Source organism: Pinus tabuliformis, chromosome 5_1, assembly GCF_031772625.1.
Source record: "Pinus tabuliformis cultivar Carrire ecotype Pingquan chromosome 5_1, CPIR1, whole genome shotgun sequence".
NCBI classification, from domain to species: domain Eukaryota; kingdom Viridiplantae; phylum Streptophyta; class Pinopsida; order Pinales; family Pinaceae; genus Pinus; species Pinus tabuliformis.
The window spans coordinates 825,465,621-825,479,070 of NC_142305.1; positions in this window are offsets into that span (position 1 = coordinate 825,465,621).

Genomic DNA, 13,450 nt, shown 5'->3' on the forward strand with positions numbered 1-13,450 from the left:
TTATGAATCCCAATACAAAACCCCCAACCTAAGTCTCATCATGTCATTAGTCATGCGATGGAGGGAATTATAATGTTCCATCTAGGAAACCCATCCTAACGAATTAGAAGCATCAAACTTGTTCAAGTCCACTTCAGGAAAATGTTGTCATATGTTATTATCCATTGGTCCATGGATATGAGGACCCAATGATTGCTAAAGGTGGTTAAATATTCCTAAACTAGAAGTTTCTTCCCAGTGTGACTCAATTTTCTATGCATAAAAGGGATCTTATTCTAGTATGACTTGAGCTAACATAAGCTCCAACATCTTTTCTAAATTTTCTAGGTTTTGCTCACTTTTTGCATCAAACTTCTCATCATGATGTTTTATGGTTTACTAAATTTTCTAAATCTAAGTTTCTAGCTTATCTAACCTTTAGGTAGTAGATAATGTGATCATACTGACAAGGGTGTTGGTATGAGGTGGTTTATAGGGTTTCACCATAGATAAGCTTACTGAAAATGGTTACCAGTTCCTGAGGACAAGGGAGTGTTAGATGTTATAGCTATGTAATATACATGTGACGTCCAACATTAATATTTAGCCCAATATCTCAGGGCACTAACTAATGAAGCTTAAATGTGCTCTTGGCCATTCTAGTTAACTACCAAAGTACTAGAGAGTGATCTCCCATTTTGTTCACAATGTACTACAACATCAAAATGGATAATTAGTTTATCTAACACTATTTGCAGGTATACCAAAGGAACTTCCTATACCCAAGGGTACATGGAGGCAAGAATCTATATACTAGTACTTTCTGATGTGGTACTACTCAAAGGGGTATCAACAAGTGTTATAGGGGTTTCCAACAATGTGACTGTTTGGGAAAATTGTAGACTTATAATTTGGTAGACATAAATCATGAACCAAGGGTAGGTAAGCTTATGACATGTTGCGCAAAATATATGCAGGCTAATACCTTAAGTGATTTTCTAATTAAACCATTCATACACACAACTCTAATGTCTCTTTTCTGCATCAACACTTGGCAGCAAAGGCTATTGAGTGGATCCAATCATCCCTCTACAACTCTTGATATTACTGATGTTGATCAGAAAAGATAAAAGACCAAACAAACAGTCATAAAAATCAAGAAGCTAAAACCTGATTAAATGATTCCAAACACATTTATCAAATAAAATTCTTCATCCAACCATTTCACATGCACTGCTAAAGTTCAGAAAAGAGAAACACTAGCTGTGCAAATAACTTACTGATGCATAAAAATAATCAACAGAAATACAAATATTGTAACTAATGGAGTTGTGAGCAAAGGGGGCCCTCCCTTACTCACAACCCCTCTACTGTTAAAGGAGTTTACACCAGGAGATCAACAAAACATATAACTTTCTATTAATCTGAAAAGTATTACAGAGATGTACAAGTCTAATATGTTCGACCAACCAACGCCTTTACAAATGAAACATACTGATATTTATACAAGTTCAAAGGCATATGTTTGCCTGAATTAGGAAAACTACTATGATGTAACTATCGATAACTAAACAGGATGAAAAAATAGCTCTGTTGAGTTTGATCCATGACTAAAAGCATGGATCAAGCTAATTTCGTCAGATCGATTGGAACTTTTTCCCAATATAGCCATCGAGAAGAGGATTGAAGATCTGGTCGGTTTCAATGATGAATTTGAGGCAACCAATAGGACAAAGTCCATGTGGGTGGATTTCCTCATAAAACCCATGTTCTCGTTCTTCTTGATACTAAGTGGAGCATATCCAACCATTGATTCTATTGCAGGAAATCTGGATGGTTACAAGAAATCCGCATCTACTCACTGAGCATTACCCACAACTATTAAAGCCACTGCCCTACATTTCGACAACAACCAACAGGAAAAAAAATTGTCCACCACTGTGGCCACATCCGACGACGACCAACAGTGGGCATCGTTCAAGCACTCCCTGCAACACACCTCCATCCACTCTGCCGCACGGGCTAGTGTTCTCTGCGACATGCACAACTGAATGTTATTGATGTTAAAGTGCTCGACGAAATTGAAAATCAGCGTTATTATTTTTGCATGTCATTCGAATTGCATCTGTATAGTTGAAACTGTATAATTATTCTTATTCACACATTTAATATATAATATATGTATCCTCATGGATATATTTATATTCCAAGTCTTCTGGAGTAATTAATTTGTAGAAGGAACTTTGTTCGCTTCATTTGGTATTGGAGCCAACACTACTTGCAATCTCAGTTGTTGTTCCTGAATGGCTTAATGAGATTCGAAGTGAGTATGCCAAGGATCCAAAAATAACGGCGATAATCAATAACCTTCCCAACAATTCAAAATTTGAATGGAAAAATGATATTCTATGGTACAAGGGAAGAATTTATCTAAATGAAAATTCCAAGTTTAAATTTAAGATACTCAAGGAGTCACATGATTCACCGTCAGCCGGACATGTAGGATTCTTTAAGACTTACTACAATGCATGTCAATATTTCTTTTGGAAAGGGATGAGTCGCGATATTCAGAAGTATGTAGCAGAGTTTGACACATGTCAAAGGAATAAAAGTGAAAATATTATGACACCTGGATTACTTCACCCTTTAAACGTTCCGAATCATAAATGGGAAGAAATTTGGATGGAATTTATTGAGGGATTACCCGTATCTGAAGGCAAGGACAAGATTTCGTAGTGGTCGACAGACTCACCAAATATGCTTACTTTATGGCAATAAAGAAATCATACTCAACTAAACAAATCATTGAAATATTTTTCAAAAATATATATAAATTACACGGTTTTCCGAAAGTCATTGTGAGTGATAGAGATGTCAAATTCAAGGGTAATTTCTGGAAGGAGTTGTTCAACCACATAGGAACCTACCTAAATATGAGTTTCGCTTATCACCCTCAAACAGATGGACAAACAGAGGTTGTCAATAAATGTTTGGAGGCCTACCTACATTGCTACGCTACAGAAAAACAAAATAAGTGGGCTCAATGGTTGCATCTCGCTGAGTGGTGGTATAATTCTACTTATCATACGTCAGCAAAAATGATGCCATTTCAAGCTTTGTATGGATATGAGCCCCCAAAATGGAAGGATCTAGCTATTGTCCAGACAAATCTACCTGTTGTTAAAAATCAACTAGAAGAAACCCAAAAAATCGTCCAAATACTGAAAGAAAACTTGAATAATGCAAGGAATCGTATGAAGCAACAAGCAGACCGAAACAGAACCGAAAGAGAATTTGAAGTCGGAGAATGGGTGTTTGTCAAGCTCCAACCATACAAACAATTGTCCTTAAAACAAAAAGGAAAAAATAAATTGGAACCAAAGTTCTATGGACCTTATCAGATCAATAAAAAGATCAGCCAAGTTGCATATGGTTTAAGCCTTCCAGAGAAAAGTCGTGTTCACAACGTCTTCCATGTCTCCTGCCTTAAAAGGGCACTAGGCGACCATCAATCAACGCAAACAACGCTTCTATCCCTGGATGATGAAGGAAGGGTCATTCTAGAACCAAAAGCTATTTTATCTACTAGAGAAGGAAAGCTTCAACGTCGCGCAATCAAGGAATACTTGATCAAGTGGAAGGACTTACCAGAAAAAAGAATCTTCTTGGGAGACTAAAGCATTTTGTCAACATCTGTCGTTACGTATGCTTTGAGGACAAAGCATTCTTTCGAGAGGAAGGCAATGTTATGTAAAAATTAGTTAGTTGTAGTTATTAGGCAAAAGGGCATGATCAAAGATCATGCCCGTTCACCAAGAGGCACTTAAGGCGGTATATAGCCGGGACTCTCACAAAAATGTAATCATCATTCAATTATTAATAAATATTTTATGTATTCTGTTTATTACTAAAGTCCTTATACTTCAGAATCAATATCCCCCCCACACCTAGCTTCTTGCATGTCCCTTATGCAAGCAAAAATGTTGCATCCTCAGAAAAAAATTTAGTCTGTGCCCTATGCTACAACTACTATAGCCAAGTGGTCTAATTGGGCTCTGTTGGAATCTTCCTTAACCAGAGTCTTATACTCCTCATTCTTTTTCTGCAGGTGATCAATTTGGGCTTGTTTCTTCTTGATAATCCGAGCTTCTTTCTAATGCCACTCATCATACTCCTTCTGCATGTGTAGGCTAATTTCCCTCGGGGTTTTGTTCTCCTTTCGAAGGACCCGCTCAGACAAATTAAGTTCAACAATGGTTTCCTCTAATTCCTTTCGGGATTGTTTCTTCTTAGAATTTCCCTCTCTGTCATGCTGTCCTTGAGAGGATTGGGGCAAACTCGGTTCTTCTCCAACTATTTTCTCTCTTCTTTCCTGCAGCTGTGAATTCTGAAAAGACGCAGCCTCCACTTCTTCTCTGTTAATAAATTTAGCTGACTCCACCTTCCCTTTCCTTTTGGATAGGTCTCAGGACCTCTTACTCTTTTTATCAATTTTAATTGGTGGTACCCCTTCCTCTGCATTTTCCTCTGTTGCCAGCTTCGCAGCCTGGCTTCTTGTAAAGTGCTTGGCAGGGGTAGAAGGGCCCTTCAACTTGGACTTTTTCCCTACGGTCTCCCTAGTCACCACCACTTCCTCTTCTGTCAACAGACCATGGGTTCGAGGTTTCTTTTTTGGCTTTTCTGCTGGATCTTCCTCCTTAGGTTCTGATGGACTAGGGTTCTTCTCATCCTCCAAGAAGTAATTCTCTAACAAGAATTCTTCCCATGTTTTATTCTTCTTTCACAAAACCTCTATCATGATAATTTTTATTAACCCATGGTGATAGAGGTTTTCCTCTATGTGGGTTTCCCTTGCCTTGGAAGCAGTGGACATTTTCATCAGGGACATTCTTAAATAGTAGGGAAAATTAAAAGGCTTGTCTCAGAAGTGGCCGAGAAGATGCATATGAAACAAAAATGCTAGCTGAAAGCGGCCTTCACAAGTTATGTATTTCTGCAGGAAAAACAAAAGGTGTCGATACTTACTTCTAATGAAATCATGTGGGATTCCCTTGCTCCAATCAGGATTTGCATGTTCTTTCCAGAGGAAGGGTGTGCAAATTTCTTTGTTAAACCGTTGATTCTTGAACGAGCACTCCCCTTCTTGTGGGATGCCGCAATATCGAGCTACTAGCTCCTTTGTCAACTTAAATTGAACATTCCCCATATGCGCTTTGTCACCATTTAGATTCATATAAAAGAACTTTGTTACCTCTGAATTATGCCCACTAAATTTTAGAAACAAAGGCAGCTACCCTGCCTTCTCCAGTCTTGCTTTACTTTGGGGGTCAGAGTCCAACAACGCGGGTCCCTAAGGTTCAAACCTAACAGCAAAACACATGTTTGACATAGCTAGGGACGGGAGAGAACAGAGTTTATTAAGCTCACAGAGACTTAGTGCAACAAAAACATGACAACGATAGTTTAAATTTGGAAGTATTCAGGAAATATCGAAATTTTTGAAAAACACAGGACGTGATCATGATTGTCATCATGATCCGTCTTGCAGGATAAATATTGAAAAGATAGCCAAAGGGCATGTCAAAGCAATGATGGTCAAGAATGGAACTCAATTTATGACATAATGGCTCGTAGCCGCCTTCTTCTGCAAGGGTTACCATGACTTACATTCATGCAAAATTTAAGAATTAAAGTATCATTACCTTTTACCTTAAGCATCCTGTCGCTAATCGTACCTTACCGACCTTACCTTTTGATGGTACAGTACTTAGATGACGACTCATCTTGGTCTTGAAATGATAACCCACCTTTAAATCACATCATATGCAAAATTGTATAGTTCATGGTCTCGATTAATAATAAAAATGACTAGTACTTTTCAGATTCTGTAGAATATGCTCTTGTATGTTCTTTGTTCTTTAGGAAATCAGTGGTGTTGCTGCAAGAAATGGAACCGCAACTGCTAAACTTCTGCAGGAAAATGTTTCTTCCCCTTTTTGTACAGTTCATTGCACATGAATGGAGGTGCCGATGTCGAATATGCAATGATCTCATTGGATTATCAACCAATTAGGTCAATTGTTAACCAAGGTGAGGCCCATCACCATTAATGAAAGTGAGGACCAAGGTACATCTGATGCATCCTATCATATGTGAATTTATGAGTTGTTTTCGAACCCCCTAAAGGATCCAGCAGTCAAGGAGCCATAATGAATCCCCATTATTGCTGGCGAGATAGCCTATCATTAAGGCATACAATCTTCAAGGCATCATAAGACTCTGATCTTGCACCCATATAATTTGTTGATGTCGATGGGCCAAGATTGTTGGAAGGAGGGTGTTAAGAAATCCCATATCTATCCAACATGAGCAAACCAAAAATTAACTGAAGACAAAATTTATTGAGAGGATCCCAAAGGATCTACTGACCTGTGATTTTAACGAGCCCAAGGCAGTCCATGCTTGCCAGATTTCAATTTTAGAGAGTTTGAAATATTGAGAAAAAAGACTCCAAGGGGCTCCTTTTCCGTAAATATTCCATTGGACCCGAAAAAAGGAATAAACTTGTACCCAATAGACATTCCTCTCATAGTTTACTGAGCACGAGAAGGAACAAAGTAAGCTCAGTTTATTATGGCAGAAAATCAAGAAGAGGTAGTGAAAGGAATGACTTCCTTCTCCACCATTTCCAACTCCTTCTTCTTCACAATCTCTTCCACAAATTCCTCCTTAGATTGGGGTTTTTGATATAGCTTGAGTCTGTGCCCATTCACTAAGAAGGTAACATTTCCATCATCAATTGTTTTAACCCGAACAGATCCATTATCAAAAACTTTCTCAACTTCATAGGGACCCAACCAATGTGTGTTGAATTTCCCTTTAAAATTATTAAATTTCGAATCAAACAACAATGCCCAGTCTCCCTCCTTGAACTTATTTTTCTTAATGTATATGTCGTGCCATTTAGCCCGTTGTTTTTGGATCAGACTGGTATGCTGAAAATCATCTTGCCTAATCTCAACTAGCTCATTGAGCTAGAGGATTCTATGTTGTTGTGCCTCGTTAAGGTCTATACCCAAATTTGTTGCCATCTTAAAAGTCTTGATCTGAAATTCAATTGGCAATAACATTTATCTTCCATACACTAATTCATACGGAGGGAAGCCAATGTTATTCCTCCATGTAATCTGATAGGCCCATAATTCCTCAGGAAGTTGACCAACCCAATCCTTCTTATGTAATTGCATCATCTTAGTGAGGATTGTCTCCAACACCTTATTCATTGATTCCACCTACCCATTGCCCTGTGGATGGTAAGGGGTGGGCTTCCGATGAGTAATTTGATATTTATACACAATTCCCTGCATAAGCTTTGACAGAAACTGAGTACCCTGATCGGTAACAATTTCCTGGGGTACCCCAAATCTTACAAAAACATTAGGGAATAAAAAAATAATAATAAGTAAATAAATAAATTCTACCACTTCTTTCTTCATTGTTGTAGGTAGTGCTCTTGCTTCCACCCACTTCATCAAATAATTAGTACCAACCAAAATATACTTCTTACCTTTAGACATAGGATTGATGGGACCTACAAAATCAAGAGCCCACCTCTCGAATGGTTCTATGAGAACTTGTGGCTGCAAAGGCATTTCATTCAATTAGACAGGCCGCCCTATTCTCTGGCAGCTATCACCTTTACGCACATACTCCTCTGCATCTTTAAAAAGACTCGACCAATAGTACCCAGAGCGGAGGATCTTATAGGTTGTCTGATTATCTGCAAAATGTCCTCCACAAGGTTCATCGTGACAAGCTTTCAAGATATCATACATCTCGTCCTCCCTGACACACCTGCGAATAATCAAGTCAAGTCTGATGTAAAAGAGGTCTCCTTTTATCCAAGAGTAATTAACACTTTTCCTAATAATTCTTTTCTTTTGACTAGATGAAAAGTAGGGGGTAACTTTCCTACAGCAAGGTAGTTGGCCATATCTGCAAACCAAGGTGTTTTAATAGAGATAGCAAACAAATTTTCATCGAGAAATTTATCATTAACAGGAACATCCTCACCTGCATGGTTGAGCCTAGATAGGAAATCAACTACCTGATTTTCTTTTCCAAGCCTGTCCAATACCATGACATCAAATTCCTGCAGCAGCAAAAGCCACCTAGTAATCCTGCCATTAGTGACTGGCTTGTTCATGAGATATCGAATAGAAGAATGATCAATATGTACAAAAACTTCATAACCAGTGATGTAATGTCTAAACTTATTAATAGCATAAATTACAACAAGAAATTATTTCTCAGTTACGGTGTAATTCAGTTCTACAGGAGTTAAATTTTTACTAACAAAATAAATAGCATGGGTTACGAGATTTTCCTTTTGGCCCAATACCGCTCCTATAGTTGAATCAAAGGCATCAATGGAAATATGAAAGGGAAATTTCCAATCTGGACCTCTCAAGGCAGGTGCTGAAGAAAGTTTTTCCTTGAGTGTATCGAATGCAGCTTGACACTCATCACTCCAATGAAATTCAGATTCTTTGGTCAATAATTTAAACAATGGCGAGGCTATCTTTGTAAAATTTTCAACAAACCTTTTGTAGTAACCTACATGTCCGAGGAAACTTCGAACTCCCTTTTGACTAGTTGGTGGAGACAACTTTTCAATTACTTCGATCTTAGCCGGATCAACTTTAATTCCTGCAGCAGAAACATGATGACCCAAAACAATACCTTCAGTCATAATCATAAAACATTTTTCATTACTCAACGAAAGATTAGTTTCTCTACATCTCTACAAAACTCTCCTAAGATTATGTAGAGCTTCTTCAAAAGTATCACCCATTACTGTAAAATCATCCATGTAAACCTCTACACAATCATGCAAAATATCAGAGAAAATACCAAGTATTTCCCTTTGAAATGTGGTTGGTGCGTTGCATAAACCAAATGGTAGTACCTTATATACATAGTTTCCCCAGGGACATGTGAATGTTGTCTTCTCTTGGTCCTCTAGAGATATCCTAATTTGGTTCTACCCACTAAACCCATATAGGAAAGAAAAATACCTCTTCCCTGCTAAAGTGTCCAACGCTTGGTCTATAAAAGGCAAAGGAAAGTGATCTTTTAATGTAGATTTGTTTAGTTCCCTGTAATCCACACACACTGGCCATTTACTATTTTTTTAAGGGACGATAACTAGTGGAGATACCCACTCACTGTCTGAAATAGGATAAATGAACTCTACATTTAACAATTTCTGCAACTCATTTTCACAATTTCTCTCAAAGCGAGGTTCATTCTCCTTTGCGGTTGTCTCACAGGCTTGGAATTTCCCTCTATGTAGATATGATGAATACATGTATCCAGGTGAATACCCCTCATGTCTGTGTATTCCCAAGAAAATGTATCCGAAAAGTATTTCAATGTTTGAATTAGTTGCTCCTCTTGTTTAGGAGTCAAGGCAGAATTGATATTTAGGGTTTTTCCAGAAGAAATTTCAATTACCTTACCTCCACATTTAGTCATTGAATATGTAGGAAATGTAGATAAGAGGGTCGAATGTAATTCAACTAAAGTATCATATTTATAAGAGTTCTGCAGGTTAGTAATGATATCTAGATTAGGACTAAACTTCCCCTCTAAATGTTGTGAAAAATCAGGATTAGAAATATGACAATTTATCAGATTTTCCTCCAAATTTTCCTTAAGGCTCATGGCTTGGGATATTGTCAATACTGGGTGAATAGTTTCTAAATCATGTTCTTCATCATCCCAATAGGTATTTTCTGATTTTAGGAGAGGTTTCACAAGGGAGTATAGGTTGATATGTTTAGTTTCAGCCCCATGAGCGATGGTCATGTTTCCAGACCTACACCCTATGTAGGCATCAGCCATAGCCAACCAAGGTCTCCCCAAGATCAAAGGATGCCCTCCCAAGTTGGTCTTAGGTTGAAGAACATAAAAATTTGCAGGGTATTCCTAGAAATCCAATGAAATGACAATGTCTTCTAATACACCCTATGGCTTTACCTTAGACCTATCTGTTAATTCTAACATGGTAGTAGGAAGTAAGTCAAAGGATCCTATGTGAGACAATGTTTCCATGGTCATCAAATTGATGGCTGCACCTAAATCGATTAGAGTGTTTCTTATTGGATACTCATTGATAAAGGTGGTAACCACAGGGATCCTAGGGTCTGCATATTTCTCAACAACAAATACGGTGGACATAAGACTTGCAAGTTTTCCACCTACTTGAATTGTAGAAGGTTCCTTCTTCTGTCTCCCTGGTTTCTTAGTACATAGCTCCCTCACTGTTTTGGCATAAATAGGGATATCCTTAATTGCTTGCAGTAACGAGATCTTAATGCATACATTTCTCAGTTTAGACACAAGATTGAACTCGGGTTGTTTTATTTTCATCTCCAACCTCTCGGGAAAAGGAGGTTGGACAGTATGAGACAAGGAAGGTTCTTGTGACTTTAGAATGATTTTTTCGGCTGGTTCTGGTGTGATTTCTACTTCAGGTGTATCCAGAGTGTCTTCCTCTATAATCTCTTCAATTTTTCTGGGCTGAGTCACCACTTTTCCTGATCTGAGTTTAATTTCCTATAGCGACACAGGAAATTCCTGCAGCATAGGAACATAAATTTCTTGCAGAGGCTATGGTGTAATACAATAGGTAGGAAAAGTGGGATAGGTGGCCAATCCAATATTGTGAGTAGATTGGATGACTTTATTGTTGGGATTGGGTACTAGCTAGGCAGGAAGTTGTGTAGGTTGTGGTTGATTTGGTGGGGCAGGCAACTGAAGTTGTTGCTGTTATGGCTGACCCATTTGTTGTGGCATGGGTTTTGGTGGATAAAAATTCTAAGGGGGGTAATTTAATGTAGCAGGATAAGGAAAATTCCCCTGCCAAGGTTGTTGTGGAGGTCAGGGCTTCCAGGGCATTGGAATGTTCCACATCTGATTATGAGCATAAGGAAATTGAGAATGTTGTTGTGACATACCTGTAGGACGTGACTGCCATGGTTTTTGAGGTGCCATTGCATAGAGTGCATTGACATCTTCCTGGTTTGATAGATATGTTGCTTTAATCTTTGGAAGAGAAGGACACTGATTAATAGAAATATTAGCCTCAAAAATTCGACATACCTCTATACTATCTGCAGGACATTCCTTCAAGGCATGTTTCTTCCTACACTTGGAGCAAAATATAGCCAAGGCTTTCTCCACTTCTTCCTGCTTCTTCTTAGCATGTAAAACATCTAACTGTGAAGACAAAGTGCTAAGAATGTTAGTTTTAAAATTTTCAAATAAGTTTCCCATTCAGCTTTGGTTACCCCAGCCCCTGCAGCTGATTTGGTAAATCTAGAAGAGGTATATCTTGATCCTTTTCCAACTTTAGAATTTCCCATCGAATATCATCGACACAACTCACACATATCATCATAACTCAATTTTGATACATCACCTGCTCCCATCAAGTTCAAAACCTCGAGAGATTTTGGTCTTATGGCTCTTATTAAGATTGTTCTCGAGGTTTCCTTGTTCAGTTGGTTCATCTTAGATCTTTGCAAATTATACTGGAAACTTTCCAGGATTTCTTCCTCCTTCTGGGTCATGCCAAAGATTTCTTCCCTGATGTCCCTGGTCTTACAATAATCCTGGTACTTTTTCAGGAACACCTTCTTCATGTCATCCCATGTTGAAATGGAATTCACAGTTAGTCCCATGAACCATCTAAGAGCTGCATCCTTTAATGTGGTAGGAAACAACTTTAACTTTTGAGCATTTGAAGAGTAATTGTAAATCCTGCACAATACATCAAACTCGAATAAGAAATCATCGGGATCTTCACTAGAGGTACCACGAAAATTAGGCAAAGCAGAGGGAGGAATTTTTTCATCTGACTGGTCCCAACAGAATCTTTGATAGGAAATTTGAATGTAAATGGTTCCCCTTCCTTCTCATGATAGTCCCCATCTGTAGTACCAGTACCCTCTAAATGAGCCATATTAAACCAAAAAGGAGTGGGACCCTGGTAAACTATAGATCCTTCAAAGTCAATTGCCTGGAACTCTGGTTCTTGAATAGGATTGAAGAGGAATTATTCTTCAAGTTGACCACTAAGCAAAGACAATGGCCTCCTGGTAAGAGGATATTCTTGGTGAGCAACAACAGAGGATTCTCTGTCAGAAAGATTCTTCTCTGTTGTGGGAGTATTTCTTTGCTTAGGATTAGTTGTCGATCCCTGTTCAGAACTATCAGTCCTTGGTTCAGATTCCCCCTCGTTCTTTGCAAGATTCTTTTTCCCTACCAGTGTATTAGTGAACAAAGTGGTGCTCACACCACCACCAAAAATTCTTGAAAAAAAAAAAATCAAAACTTCTACTTACAAAACAATCAGGACATGGATTTGACAAATTTTGATCTCTGCAGGTGCGTAGGCCTTACCTCACCTCTTACCACTTCGACTCCCCTAGTCCTGAAAAACTCAGAAAAAGAAATCATACTAAAACACTTTCAGTATCATCCCTTAGCACCTCCCTGACAATGGCGCCAAAATGTTTGGGAAAATTATAGACTTATAATTTGACAAACATAAATCATCAACCAAGGGTAGGTAATCTTATGAGATGTTGCGCAAAATATATGCAGGCTAATACCTTAAGTGATTTTCTAATTAAACCATTCATGCACACAACTCTAATGTCTCTTTTATGCATTAACACTTTGCAGCAAATTCTATTGAGTGGATCCAATCATCCCTCTACAACTCTTGATATTGTTGATGTTGATCAGAAAAGATAAAAGACCAAACAGAAAGTCATAAAAATCAAGAAGTTAAAACCTGATTAAATGATTTCAAACGTATTTATCAAATAAACTTCTTCATCCAACCATTTCACTTGTGCTGCTAAAGTTCAGAAAAGAGAAACATTAGATGTGCAAATAAATTACTGATGCATAAAAATAATTAACAGAAATACAAATATTGTAAGTAATGGAGTTGTGAGCAAAGGGGGCCCTCCCTTACTCACAACCCCTCTACTATTAAAGGAGTTTACACCAGGGGATCAATAGAAAATATAATTTTCTATTAAAATGAAAAGTAGTATAGAGATGTACAAGTCTGATATGTTTGACCAACCAGTGCCTTTGCAAATGAAACATATTGAAATTTATACAAGTTCAAAGCATGGATCAAACTAATTTCATTACATTTCTTGGAGCTTTTTCCCAATATGGCCATCGAGAAGAGGACTGAAGATCTGGGCAGTTTCAATGATGAATTTAAGGTAGCCAATAGGACGACATCCATGTAGGTGGATTTCCTCATAAAACCCATGTTCCCATTCTTCTTGATACTAAGTGGAACATATCCAACCACCGATTCTGCTACAGGAAATCTGGGCGGTTAGAAATCCGCATCTACAGGAAATCACGGAGTGTCTGC